General features: G+C 43.6%; 1 long non-coding RNA gene across 1 annotated transcript; it reads right to left on the bottom strand.

The window, feature by feature from the left end:
• Positions 1-208: 208 nt before the first annotated feature.
• LOC144891168 (uncharacterized) lies at positions 209-835 on the bottom strand. Its single transcript, XR_013622759.1, has 2 exons — positions 701-835; positions 209-665 (listed from the first exon to the last, which is right to left on the bottom strand). It is a non-coding gene; the product is annotated as an uncharacterized LOC144891168 (long non-coding RNA).
• Positions 836-6,936: the final 6,101 nt, after the last annotated feature.

Raw genomic sequence — 6,936 nt, forward strand, 5'->3', positions numbered from 1 at the left:
GGTTCGAATCCCACCTCCTGACTACCAAATGTTACAGACGCGGCTTTTAGATGTTATATTGACCGAGCAGTGGTGTATTTAACCGCGTCCGAACAGTTACTCCCCGATTAAAACCCGATTCCACCCGACGTTGACCAGATCGCCCCACAGATATTCAATCGGGAAATCTCTAAAGCGACCGAAAGAGAATGAAAAAGAAGAAGAAGAATACGGAGGAAGAACAGATTTTATTATACACACACAAGCAATGGATGGAAGAAGCAGTAACACAGCGAATCCTTAACTTACACTATTCATTTTTACTTAGCCCCAAGACAAACGAGCAGGACAGGACGTTCACACTTACACAGGGGATAATGCAGGCAGGTAAGGCTTGAGATGGATTGCTTGAGAGGGAGGCAAGGTCGGGAGGCCGCCGTTCGCAATTCCTCGCGGTTTTGGCGGGAAACCCTCCGTCGTGTCTCCACTGCGGTAGACGTTACGCGCTGGTTCGGCACACCTGCTCCTCTCCTTGGGGTGGGGCCGTCTCCCTCCTTTCAGCGCATCTCTCCAAAGCTGGTCTCCTTGCCGAGTACCTCTCCTCTTTGGCTTGGAGCGTTTCGCATCTCACCGCCTCTTTTTGGTGCAGCCTCTTTGCTCCTCTCCCAGGGTCATCTCCAAGTCATCTCTTAAAGCAGTCCCTTACAGTCGCTTTTATCACCTCGGGCGAAATCAAGCCGCCGACTCCGAGGGCACGCCTACCGGGTCGCTCACCGCGGTGTTGATTGGCTGTTTAGGGCTGGTTCACTCCTTCCCTCTTATGACGAGGTGGAGACACGCCTTTCTTCCCCAACCCTACCTCGTGGCCAATGGTGGTTTGAAGAAAACCGGCCAAAATGCGGAAGGCAATTGGAAGGGAGGTTTTGGGGAAATTGGAAGGGCCTACGCTTATTTTGTTTGATACAATGCAAAGTCGATTTAGTGGGAAACACATACTTAGCCTACATGGAATAAGGAAATACACTATTTAAAAGATATATCGTGACCTGCGTGTAAGTTTCATGGAATTAACTAGGACGCCGACTGCGACCATTATTTACATTAACAGGGTGTTACCGTACTTTTGTAACGTTCACATTGTAACGTTTCCACATTCGTTACAATATATATATATATATATATATATATATATATATATATATATATATATATATATATATATATACAGTCATCCCTCGCTATATTGCGGTTCACTTTTCGCGGCTTCGGTACATCGCGGGTTTTTCTCGCTAGTATATGTAAAATTATATCGCGGATTTTTCGCTATATCGTGGGTTGCGGTATAAATGTATTTTTATATACTATTATTTTAAATATTTTTGTGGTAAAATAAGCATTTTCTAGCCTAAAAAATTAAAAAACGTAAAGAAATAAGAAAAATACAGTAATTAAAACATATTACAAGAAATAAAATACGGTACATAGTGTACAGTAGAAGGGTAGACAAAGAGACAGAGTCGTGCGTATGGAAAACGCAGATGCGGCAGCTTCCACTTGCGCTAGTTACCCACGTAATGGGTAACTGTAATGCTCTTTCTGGCTGTGCAGTACATTCATCATCATCATCACCTTCATCGTCATCAGTACTGCACAGCTAATTCATCATCATCTTCATCACGCAAGTTGTAGTATTGAAGAGCTGGGGCTCTTGCTTGATACGGACGAAATGACGGGCAAGACACAAACTCATCCGAGAAGATATTTATTCTCAAAACCAACTCGGGAACACTGAAAAGCCCGTTTATCGGGCTGCATTATAAAGCACAACCAGAAACCGAAAGCCACGCCTCTCAAGCGTGGCGTGCTTCGGTGGTCACGTGATCAACAGGTGCAGCTGATTATACCCGCACGCGCGGCACGCTTTAGCGGTCACGTGACCAGCCACTCTGGCGCCGGGGATCCCCGCCGGTGACGTCACCGGCTGGAGCAAGGACATTCTGATGCTGGTCTTGCTTGGGGGACCCATGGGTAGCTACAGTATCTTCAATGGTGAGTACCCATTAGAATTTTATATGTTGTTAAAATTACGTATGTTTAAGAGTGTAAAAAGTGTTTAAGAGTATAGGAAGTGTTTATAAGAGTATGGGAAAGGTTAATAAGAGTGTGGGGAGGGTCATAAAGCTTTAAAATATATATAAATAATAAAATAAAAATATGGTCGCTACTTCGCGGATTTTCGTCTATCGCGGGGGTTTCTGGAACGTAACCCCTGCGATAAACGAGGGATCACTGTATATATATATATATATATATATATATATATATATATATATATATATATATATATATATATATATATATATATATATATATATATATATATATATATATATATATACAGACTTCGCATTTAATATGGAATATTTTTTTTGTGTGGGTGAACTTACTTTTCAAGATAACTTAGAACAAAGAGTTCATTGCAATTATGTTGAAATTATTCTAGATTTTGTTAATGTGACCTTTAAAAGAAACAAAAACCACATTTGACATTTTGAAGCAAATAAATTGATCCTTGAAAGTGATGTAAACTGATATCGAACTCAATTCACGGACAGTACTGTGTTAAACTTCTGTACGTTTTCCAGAAGTATCTCTTTATTTTACACATGAGCCAAATTTTTATTCAACAAAAACAAAAGTTAAATCATGACTAGGATTACGGACAGTAAAATTACAGTTCAGTACTTCGTGTAACCCCCACGAGCATTCAGGAGAGCACGTACACGTCGAGGCATGCTGTTCACGAGATTTGCCAAGGTTTGGACAGGAATCGCTTGCCATGCAGTGACAATAGACTGGTGCAATTCACGCACAGTGGTGGGCTGCTGGACCAAGTTGTCGATTTGACGCGTTAATTCTGCCCACAAGTTCGCTAACGGATTCATATCCGGGGACATGGCAGGCCACTCCATATGCTCGACACCATGGTCAACAAGAAAGTGTTGGATCATGCGAGCACGATGAGGCCGTGCATTGTCATCTTGGAAGACAAAGTTTCCTCGAAAGGCTGCACGAGCAAATGGAAGCAATGTTTCTTCCAGAATGGCCATGTACTTGAACTGGTTCAGGTTTCCATTCAGAACAACCGGGTCAGTTTTGCCCCCTGCATGAAAAGCAGCCCAAACGGTCACCCCACCACCTCCAGCTTGGACTCTTGGCACTATACAATCTTCGTTGTAGGCTTCATGCACTTGTCTGCATACTCGGACGCGGCCAACTTGACGTTAGACCAGAAATCTAGACTCGTCACTGAAGGTCACGTGATTCCAGTGTCCTGGCTGCCATTGACGGTGCTCTCTGGCCCATTGCAATCAGCGCTGGCTGTTTTGTCTGGTCAGGCGTGGCTTTCTCAGGGGACGCTTGGCACGATAGCCTGCTTGAACCAGTCGTTGGTTGACTAGCCTTCTGGATACAGGCACATTTGTCAGTTGCTGACACTCAGCCCTAAGCCGATTAGCTGACTTGGTATGGCCATTGCAGACTAACCGGTGCAGCTGGCGATCATTTCTCCTTGTGATACTGCGGGGACGTCCTGGCCTCGGTATTGGATTAGGGACACCCCTCTGAGCATTTCGTTTCAGGATCTTTGACACCTGACCTTGAGTGATGCCATACTGCCAAGCAATAGCACGACGTTTCATGCCGGAATTTCGTAAAGCCACCACGCCATGACAAACAGCATTGTTAAGTTGACTGACCATCTCCAGAGGAAGCGGCAATAACTTTTGTAGACGTGCAGCAGTTGTTTTCCACCAATACAGAACCATCATGCCTTATATACCCGATTGTGAAGCCAATCGTCAAATGTACCTGTCCTTACATTTTGTCATGCCACCTGTGATATTATCCTGTTAATGACTTCTTGCCACGAAAGACAATCAGTGACATGGTTCTTTTGACAAAGAAATCACCGAAGCGTAAAAGAAACTCACAAGATTGATATACTGAGTTCAGAAAGTAAACCCAAGTCAAGAATAAATAAATAAATTCCATATTAAATGCCAATATATATATCCCATATATATATATATATATATATATATATACATATATATATATATATATATATATGTATATATATATATATATATATATATATATACATACAGACTTGGCATTTAATATGGAATTTTATTTTTTACTTGACTTGGGTTTACTTTCTTATCTCAGTATATCAATCTGGTGAGTTTCTTTTACACTTTGGTGATTTATTTGTTAAAAGAACCATGTCACTGATTGTCTGTCGCAGCAAGAAGTCAACAACAGGATTATATCACAGGTGGCATGGCAAAATGTACGGACAGGTGCATTTGACGATTGGCTTCACAGTCGGGTATGCAAGGGTTGTTGCATTCTGTATTCATGGAAAACAACTGCTGCTCGTCTCCAAAATTTATTTCCGTTTCCTCTGGAGATGGTCCGTCAACTCGACAATGCTGTTTGTCTTGGAGTGGCGGCTTTACGAAATTACGGCATGAAAGAGCGTGCTATTGCTCGGCAGTAAGGCATCACTCAAGGTTAGGTGTCAAAGATCCTGAAACGAAATGCTCAGAGGGGTGTCCCTACTCCAATACCGAGGCCAGGACGTCCCCGCAGAACCACAAGGAGAGATGATCGCCAGCTGCACCGGTTAGTCTGCAATGGCCGTACCAAGTCAGCTAATCGGCTTAGGGCAGAGTGGCAGCAACTGACAAATGTGCCTGTATCCAGAAGGCTAGTCAACCAACGACTGGTTCAAGCAGGCTATCGTGCCAGGCATCCCCTGAGAAAGGCACGCCTGAACGAGACAACATCGCCATCGGCGATTGCAGTGGGCCAGAGAGCACCGTCAATGACAGCCAGGACACTGGAATCATGTGATCTTCAGTGACGAGTCTAGATTTCTGGTCTATCGTCAAGATGGCCCCGTCCGAGTGCGCAGACAAGTGCATGAAGCCCACAACGAAGATTGTATAGTGCCAAGAGTCCAAGCTGGAGGTGGTGGGGTGTCCGTTTGGGCTGCTTTTCATGCAGGGGGCAAAACTGACCTGGTTGTTCTGAATGGAAACCTGAACCAGTTCAAGTACAGGGCTCTTCTGGAAGAAACATTGCTTCCATTTGCTCGTGCAGCCTTTCGAGGAAACTTTGTCTTCCAATATGACAATGCATGGCCTCATCATGCTCGCATGATCAACACTTTCTTGCTGACCATGGTGTAGAGCATATGGAGTGGCCTGCCATGTCCCCGGATATGAATCCGATAGAGAACTTGTGGGCAGAATTAACTCGTCAAATCGACAACTTGGACGAGCAGCCGACCTCTGTGCGTGAATTGCAGCAGGCTATTGTCACTGCATGGCAAGCGATTCCTGTCCAAACCTTGGCAAATCTCATGAACAGCATGCCTCAACGTGTACGTGCTCTCCTGAATCCTGAATGCTCGTGGGGGTTACACGAAGTACTGAACTGTAATTTTACTGTCCGTAATCCCATTCGTAATTTAAATTTTGTTTTTGTGAAAAAAAAATTTGGCTAATGTGCAAAATAAAGAGATACTTCTGGAAAACGTACAGAAGTTTAACACAGTACTGTCCAGGAATTAAGTTCGATATCAGTTGACATCACTTTCAAGGATATATTTATTTGTTTCGAAATGTCGAATGTGGTTTTTGTTTCTTTTAAAGGTCACAATCACAAAATCTAGAATGATTTCAACATAATTCCAATTAACTTTTGGTTCTAAGACATCTTGAAAAGTAAGTTCACCCCCACAAAAAAAATAATCCATGTTAAATGCCAAGTCTGTATGTATGTATGTATATATATATACAGTGGAACCTTGACTTACGAGTTTAATTCGTTCCGTGACCGAGCTCGTAACTCAAATTGCTCGTATCTCAAATCAAATTTCCCCATTGAAATGCATTGAAATGCTATTAATCCGTTCCAGCCCGCCAAAAACCACACCAATTTTTTTTTAAATATACAGTATATATAAAAATATCTCGCGCTTTATATTTCACCTGTATGCAGCATACAAGTTGGCAGGATGGCCTGGACTGGAGGTACGCACACTTGACTCTAAAGTCTAAACTGTCCAGCCTGGGTTTGAATCCCGACCCAGCTATAACCTGTCATGGGTGAATCACAGGCAGGGTGATTCATCAATGTGTGTACCGCTAAACTGGGCGCCCCGTTTGCGTCCCATTAGTTGTTGGATGTTAAGGATCTCACCGTGTTTTCCACAAAGAGAAGGCGAGCTATCGCCGGCATTCTGAACAAGTTGTGGCCTGGCATGCTCTTCTCCTCTGCCGTTATATACGTCCTCCTCGACACCTCGCTCATGTTTTTCGACGATTGCGTGTTTTATATCCAAGCACATCATCCTCTTCTTCTTCTCAGCACTGCACTTGCCACTCACTTTCTTAGGCCCCATGGTTAAAACTAAGAAATTTTCCGAAATAACCAAAATGCGAAAAAAAAAATGCAGCGCTGTACGCCAGAGATACGTACTGTACTTGCACGGCAAGATAACCACGTGACCAGAACCCACCTGGCGGCGTGAACTCGAAATAACCAAAATGCGAAAAAAAAAATGCAGCGCTATACGACAGAGATACGTACTGTACGTGCACGGCAAGATAACCACGTGACCAGAACCCACCTGGCGGCGTGAACTCGAAATAACCAAAATGCGAAAAAAAAAATGCAGCGCTATACGACAGAGATACGTACTGTACGTGCACGGCAAGATAACCACGTGACCAGAACCCACCTGGCGGCGTGAACTCGAAATAACCAAAATGCGGAAAAAAAAATGCAGCGCTATACGACAGAGATACGTACTGTACGTGCACGGCAAGATAACCACGTGACCAGAACCCACCTGGCGGCGTGAACTCGAAATAACCAAAATGC

This window comes from Myxine glutinosa, chromosome 3 (genome assembly GCF_964187855.1).
Source record: "Myxine glutinosa chromosome 3, kmMyxGlut1.1, whole genome shotgun sequence".
In the NCBI taxonomy this organism is placed as follows: domain Eukaryota; kingdom Metazoa; phylum Chordata; class Myxini; order Myxiniformes; family Myxinidae; genus Myxine; species Myxine glutinosa.